The sequence below is a fragment of the Gastrolobium bilobum genome, unplaced genomic scaffold, assembly GCF_033153095.1.
Source record: "Gastrolobium bilobum isolate Gb01-03AN ecotype WA unplaced genomic scaffold, APGP_CSIRO_Gbil_v1 utg73972, whole genome shotgun sequence".
NCBI lineage: Eukaryota > Viridiplantae > Streptophyta > Magnoliopsida > Fabales > Fabaceae > Gastrolobium > Gastrolobium bilobum.
In genome coordinates, this window is record NW_026895437.1 from 138,751 (window position 1) to 146,961 (window position 8,211).

At 40.9% G+C, this 8,211-nt stretch overlaps 1 non-coding gene across 1 annotated transcript; it reads right to left on the reverse strand.

Annotated features, from left to right (window-relative positions):
* Positions 1 to 3,562: 3,562 nt before the first annotated feature.
* LOC133311233 (small nucleolar RNA R71) lies at positions 3,563 to 3,668 on the reverse strand. The gene has a single exon (XR_009751532.1). It is a non-coding gene; the product is annotated as a small nucleolar RNA R71 (small nucleolar RNA).
* Positions 3,669 to 8,211: the final 4,543 nt, after the last annotated feature.

Below are 8,211 nucleotides of genomic sequence, written 5' to 3' on the forward strand. Positions count from 1 at the left end.
TATCACAGTGGGTACTTATGTACCGAGTCTCTGGCCAGTAGACAGTTTTTGCCTTCGGGCGTTTCGGACTTCCACTGGATAGGTCTCCGAGAGGGGGTTCCAGTTGACCTAGGGTCGTGGTGTGTGATCCGGATAGGAGCACACTAGGAATGTCTCGGGTGTTATGGATGGTTGGGGCATCATGGTTGTGGTTCTTGGAACACACCTTGGATGATATCCGTAGGCTTATATATACCGAGGACGTTGCGTGGTATTGGTAGCTACCATCCCGCTTCGTCGTATTTTGTATCCCGATATTCTCCAGTTTCTCTAAATCCCTTACTTTATCCCGTTTTGAAAGTGGTTGTTTTATATTAGTTTTATGCATCGAAGTGAACCATTGGGCGGAGTTTTCTCCAGAACCTCTGGGTTACTGAGATATATGCGTATATCTCACCTTGTCTCGGGGCATTTATTTCAGGAGGTAGCAGTGGCACAGGAGTGGCGGGCAGAAGGCCCGTAGGATGAGTCCTGGGAGCATTGTCATTATTTGTTCATGATATATATTTTGCCTAAGTCTAGTTAGTGGTTATGTCATTCGAAATTATGTTTAAAGTTGTAAATTCAAGTTCATATTTCAAGTTGAAAATTCAAGTTATGAATATGTACGTTGTTATATTTAAATGAGATGTTGTAAGTATGCATGAATATTGATGTAATATGATGTAAGGGCTTTAGGTCTATTGTAAGATGATAATTCTATACTTATGTTGACAAATGACATGTAAATGGATCCTTGTGATTGAAACAAGTGAAGGATTTTAAAGTGAGCATTATAGTATAAACTGTGCAATAAATATAAACTGGGTTGGGTTGTAAGTGCCCCAAGGCATTGCTGGTCCTTGTGTGTGCCACCCATTGGATTATTAGGTACATTTGAGGTACTTTTGAGTTTATGCAAATTTGGAGATTTTAGGAAAAACAAAGGAAACTCTGGCGAATTTTCTGTAGAAATGGCAGATTTTAGATGAATTTCGATAAAGCATATCTCCCTCCATAGAGGTCCGATAGGGACGTTCCATATGCCGTTTTGAAGCTTGAGATGTCCTCTACATTGTGTCAAAATATTAGAATTTTATGGGTTGTGCGCAGCCCTTTTGAAGACAGTGAACACAACTGCCCTGTTTTGCCCTGCACTTAGGGGCTATTCTGGTCCAGTTTTGGAAATTTTATTCCCGCTTCGTTTCTTGGTCAAATTAAGCGTATGATATATCAAATCAAATATTGAGGTGTCTTGTTTATGGTGTAAAATTTTGAGAGCAATTGGATGAGTGGATTCTGTACAGTAATTTAGAGAGTGAGGGATGTGTAGAGCTGTTTTGGGGATGGAGGGCAATTTTGCTTGTCCAACTTCAAACGGTGATATCCGGAGCAAACGTGCTCCGATCATAACGTGTGTTAGCTTTTTAGAAAGGGAATTAAGTAAAAAAACTATAACCTGAGTGGAAGGTCTGAATTTTTGTGGTACGTTCGAAGTAATTTAATTAGTGAACCATGTTTGGGTAAGTAAAAACGTAAAAGTTAGTAATTGGCTAAGTGGATTTATGGGAACCCCTTAGTAACTTATAATAAGTAAAGTAAGTTATAAAAAGAGTTTAAATAAGTCTTCCGCAAGAGTTTACGGTTACGGTCACAGCTTTTAATTATTACCCTTTTTATGTTTTAAAGGCTCGCGTAATAATCGGAAAAAGTTTATTCCCATTTTTATAAATGAATTGCTGTGATTGGAACTGCGCTTAATATCATAATTAATGTTAACAATACCGGTGTACAACGGGCTGTTACAATCTTTCTCCATTTACTGTTTCTTTTTGTAAACTGTCTTTTAAATTAATATAAGTGTTTTTCTCTTCGTTCCAATCGTTATCTATTGACTGAATCTCGGGTCTATGTGATCTCAGTTGAGAATAATTATGTTTAAACTATCAGCCATAAGCTGAACTATCTGCGGAACGGGTAAACTGTGAAACTCTTAAAGAATTGTTTTCAAAACTCTTGACCGAAGCTTTTTGTATTTCTTTGGCTAAGTAAGTTATATTCATTGTGCGCCAATGGAAATTGGGTACATACTGAGAAAGGAACTTCCATAAGGAAGGGATTTCAGACAGCTTAGCCATTGGGGAAGGTAGATGTCATGGCAAAAACGCTACTGGTCACCTTAGGAATAAGGGGCCAACTCGTCCATTTTAAGGTTCTGAACTAAGTACCTGTTGGAGTCAAGGGAGCTATAGGAATATGGAAACTTGTGAGCCATCTAGACCATGAGCTGAGGAATCAGAGTTGGCAGGCAAAGAAACTGGGACAAAGCCAAAAGGTGCTAAGTCTTGAGTAGAAAAAACAGCCCCTTTAAGAGTGAAGCAGTGAATCCGTTCCTTCTGTTAAACTGTTTTAACCACCACCCTGTTGTCTCTTGATTATAGTTATTTCTGTTTTAATAGTTTTTATTTCATTTAGTACTTATGAAAGCTCCAATGATTATTATCTCACCTTCTTCTAAACAGGAAGGATCACATACATAACGCAGCGAGCAACTGTTTGCCATCAGATTAAACCTATTGTTCCTGAGGAACATTGTCAAGACAGTAGGAAACGTTTGACCAGACAGTTCATTTACTAACTTTTCTTCTCATTTTCACTTTTTATAAACAGTGATAAAACAATAATTAACACTCTATCCTCGTGGGAACGATAATTTGGGCATTAATACTCCCTTTATTACTTGATGTGTGCACTTGCGCACTTGGGTTGGAACTAAGGGACAAATCTGTGTTCTGCAAGAATAGAGGAACGTCCCCTATCAGAACTTATATTTTCCAACCATCAGCAAACCACCCAACAAGTTTTTGGCGCCGTTGTCGGGGATAGAAACACTAACTGTTGTTCTTATCATTGTTTTCTAACACATATATTGTATATCTAACTTTACTTTTATATTTTCTTCTCTTTATCACTGAATCTGTTGTGCATATATATACCCTGTGCTATTGGTTTATGAGTGAAGAGTTTGAAACAGACTCTGACCACTCCATTGAAGTACCTGAGTTTCTCTTTGATCCTGAGACAGAACGTACACTCCATAGGAGAAGAAGGAACCTTAGGGAAGAATTTCCTGAAAACATGGTTGATCACAATAATAACAATGAAGAGGTTCCCCCTGAACAGAACTTCAGAACCTTGGCTGCTCCTTTCAGGAACAAACCAGATAGGGGAGTAATCCTTCCCCCTGTAGCACCAAATTTCGAACTAAAACCTATCATGTTCCACATGATTAGGGAAGCAGGGGTCTTCAATGGACTCCCTGCAGAAGATTCTTACACACACCTCACAACATTCCAAGATATTTGTGATAATTTTAAAGCTGGGGGTGTAACAGAGGAGAGCATGAGAATGAGGTTGTTCCTTCACTCTTTGGGCTCAAAAGCTAAAACATGGATAAAAACTCTCACCCCTGGATCAATCCACACATGGGAAGAACTCTCTAACAAGTTCATAGAGAGGTTTCTCCCAATGTCTCGACAAGCTTATGTTAGAGCTGAAATCTCTAACTTCAGAATGTTTTATGGAGAAAATCTCTATGAAGCATGGGAGAGATACAAGGACATCATAAGAAAATGTCCAAACCATGGGGTAGAGAGTTGGGGAGTGTTACAATCTTTCTATAAGGGACTTGACCATACTTCTCAATCTCACTTAGATTTTGCTGCAGGAGGATATTTCTTTACAGGAACACTTGAATCAAGGTACGAAATCATAGAAGGGACTGCTGAAAGATGTCTCCAATGGCCAATAGACAGAGTGAGCCCAGTGAGGAAGCCAGGCATGCTAGAACTGGATAAACAAACAGCCATGGAAGCCCAGCTGGCATCACTCATGAATGAAGTGAAGAACCTGAGAGCTGACCAAGCAGCACCAAGGATGGAAGTCTTACAACTCACAGCAACTGAAACAGAACCATGCTCAGCCTGTGGTGACCTTCATGACTCAACAGACTGCCCATCCACTGCATTGGTGTGTTATGCAGAAAATTTTGGCAATAGGAACTTCACCAGAGACAATCAACAAGCAGGACGAAATACACATTCAAGCCCTGGAGGAACTATCATTAAGGATCAGAACCACAACACCCAATGGAGGCCACCCATTAACCAGAGACCATTCAACAACAATCAGCAGCAGTATCAGCAAGGTAGCAGCAGTGGAACGTTTGAACAAAGAAGAAACAACTACGTTCCGTTCCACAGAGATGACCAACGCATCAACACCCTGGAAAATTATGTCAAGGAATATGTCACCAGGAATGATGCAGTGGTCAGGAACATTGAGTCCCATCTGGGGCAGATTGCTGCCAACCTTCAAACTAGAACACAAGGATCACTAGCAGGGAATACTGACGTTCCTTCAACAACCTCGCCAAAAGTAGCACCTATCTCCCCTTCAGAGCAAATCAAAGCTGTCACCTTAAGAAGTGGGAAAGCCACAACATAGCCCACAGTTCAACCAAAGGAAAAAGGAACAGACTGAAGCATCTGAAGCAGCCCCAAAAGCACAGCAACAATCACCAGTCACAGATTAACAGAACCCAGAACCTGAAAAGGAAGCCAACAGCCAACCAATCAGTCCAACTCAAAGCAGGCAAATATCAACAAAAATTCTGTTCCCTCAAAGAACAAAAAAGCAACAGGAGGATAAGCACTTTGGAAAGTTCCTGGACATTTTAAAACAACTTCACATCAACATTCCTCTGGTGGACGCACTAGAACAGATGCCCAGGTACGTAAAATTCATGAAAGATGTCCTCTAAAAAAAAAGAGGAATAACGGAATATGAGACTGTAAAAATGACACAAGAGAGTTGCCAGTACTTAGGCAGACTCCCACCTAAGCTTCAAGACCCAGGAAGCTTCACCATTCCTTGCATTATAGGAAACACGTACCAAGGGAAAGCCTTGTGTGATTTAGGGGCCAGCATCAATCTCATGCCCCTATCTGTCTTCAAACAATTATCCACTGGACCAGCTAAACCCACCACGGTGACTTTGCAAATGGCAGACAGATCCATCGTCAAGCCAGAAGGGAAGATTGAAGATCTGCTAGTCAAAGTAGACAAATTTATCTTACCTGCTGACTTCATCATTCTGGATTATGAAGCTGACGTTGACGTTCCCATCATTCTGGGTAGACCGTTCCTAGCAACTGGAGGAGCAGTTATCAATGTACAAAAAGGGGAACTAACCATGAGAGTTCATGACGATGAGATCAAGTTCAATATTGTCAAAGCAATAAAGTTCCAGGATGAAGGAGAAGACTTGGAAGAATGTTCTGCTCTCACTTTGTTAGACAATCAGCCTAGCAGAAAAACAGAGGAAGAAGAATACGAGGAAGAAGAAGAAGATCCACAACAGGAAGAGCAGAGTTGCTATCTGCAAGAAAGAAGGCCTGAACCTTTGATAAGAACTGAAAAGGAGAAGCAGCTCAAAAGACCTTCTTCAGAAAAACCTCCTGATTTAGAACTAAAACCCCTTCCCCAACATTTGAAGTATGCATATCTGGGGAACAACAACACCCTTCCTGTGATCATTTCTTCATTTCTTACCAAGGAACAAGAAGAACTGTTGCTTGACAAGCTCAAAAAGTATCAAGGAGCCATCGGTTGGACCATAGCTGATCTCAAAGGTATCAGTCCCTCATTCTGTATGCATAAAATATTATTGACTGATCCTAACAGTTTTTCAGTGGAACACCAAAGAAGATTGAACCCTATAATGAAAGAAGTGGTGAGAAAGGAAGTCATCAAATGGCTGGATGCAGGGATCATATACCCAATATCTGACAGCAGTTGGGTAAGTCCTGTCCAATGCGTCCCCAAAAAGGGAGGCATAACAGTGGAGAAGAATGAAAAGAATGAGCTGATACCTGTAAGAAAGGTTACAGGATGGAGAATCTGCCAAGATTACAGGAAGCTCAACAATGCCACCAGGAAGGACCATTTCCCACTCCCTTTTACAGATCAGATGCTGGACCACCTAGCAGGAAAAGAATACTTCTGCTTCCTTGATGGATATTCGGGGTATAATCAAATTGCCTTGGCACCAGAAGATCAACATAAAACCACCTTCACCTGCCCATATGGAACGTTCGCTTTCAGAAGGATGCCCTTCGGGTTATGTAATGCACCAGCAACGTTCCAGAGGTGTATGTTCTCAATCTTTTCTGATCTAATAGGTGAAGGAGTAGAAGTCTTTATGGATGATTTTTCAGTACTGGGAACGTCATATGATCACTGCTTGGACAACTTAGAAGAAGTCCTTCAAAGGTGTCTGTCCTCTAATCTAGTGCTTAATTGGGAAAAATGCCACTTCATGGTGAAAGAAGGAATAGTCCTGGGACACAAGATTTCCAGAGAAGGACTGGAAGTGGATCAAGCCAAAGTAGAAGCTATAGCAAAAATGCCGCCACCAGTAAGTGTAAAAACCTTGAGATCTTTTTTAGGGCATGCAGGCTTTTACAGAAGGTTTGTTAAAGATTTTTCCAAAATAGCTAGACCTTTGTGCCACTTATTAGAAAAAGATATAAAATTTGAGTTTAACTCTGATTGTGTGAAAGCTTTTGAATCTTTGAAAAATAAGCTCATCACCACGCCTGTCATCCAACCTCCAGACTGGAACTTACCCTTTGAACTAATGTGCGATGCAAGTGATCATGCTATTGGGGTAGTTCTGGGCCAGAGGAAGGACAAACTTTTTCGTAGCATATATTACGCCAGTAAAACTCTAAATGAAGCTCAGGTGAACTACACAGTCACTGAAAAGGAGCTATTGGCTGTAGTATATGCTTGTGAAAAATTCAGGCCTTACATTTTAGGATCAAAAGTTACTGTCCATACTGACCATGCAGCTCTCAAGTACCTCTTCTCGAAAAAGGAAGCAAAACCAAGATTGATAAGATGGGTCCTACTGCTGCAAGAGTTCAATCTGGAGATCAAAGAAAGAAAAGGATGTGAAAATCAAATTGCAGATCATCTGTCCAGATTGGAACACATTGAAGTGGGGCTACCAATCAAGGAAACGTTCCCTGACGAACAATTGTTTGTCATTAATCACATAGAGACAAATGCTCCTTGGTTTGCTGATATAGCCAACTTCCTTGCAGCAGGGCTGGAACCTTATGAGGCGAATAAAATGCAGAAGAAGAAATTTTTTCACGATTGCAGGAACTACCTCTGGGACGAACCACTACTGTTCAGAAGATGCGCAGACCAAATGATAAGAAGGTGCGTCCCAGAAGAAGAACAACCTCAAATCCTTCAACACTGCCATTCGTCCCCATATGGAGGACATCTAGGTGGAATCAGGACTGCCTCCAAGGTTCTTCAATCAGGTTTCTTCTGGCCTTCCCTTTTTAAAGATGCACTTCAATATGCAAAAAATTGTGATAAATGTCAAAGAGAAGGTAACTTGACTAAACAAAATGAAATGCCCCTCAATCCGATCCTAGAAGTTGAATTATTTGATGTTTGGGGCATTGATTTCATGGGACCTTTTCCTCCTTCGTGTGGGAACAAATTCATATTAATGGCTGTAGATTATGTAAGCAAGTGGGTAGAAGCAGTTGCTTTACCCACTAATGATGCTAAGGTGGTTATAAAATTTTTAAAGAGGAACATATTAACCAGATATGGAACCCCACGTTGTCTCATCAGCGACGGAGGGAAACATTTCATCAACCGCCAACTTGAGAGGTTGTTGGAGAAATATGGAGTCAAACACAAAGTTGCAACCCCATATCATCCACAAACCAGTGGTCTCATTGAAGTCTCTAACCGAGAGGTTAAGAGAATTTTAGAGAAGGTAGTTAATCCTCCGCGAAAAGACTGGTCTCTCAAGTTAGACGAGGCATTATGGGCTTACAGAACATCATATAGAACACCCTTAGGGTGTTCCCCATACAGATTGATATTTGGCAAAGCTTGCCACCTCCCCCTCGAACTGGAGCACAAGGCTTACTGGGCAGTCCAAACCCTCAACATGGATGAAAAAACAGCTGGAGAGAAGAGATTGCTGCAACTCGAAGAATTAGAGGAGTTCAGAGGGAACACATACGAAAATCATAAATTGTACAAGGAGAAGATGAAGAAGTGGCACGATAAAAGGATCAGGAACAGAGATCTCAAAAT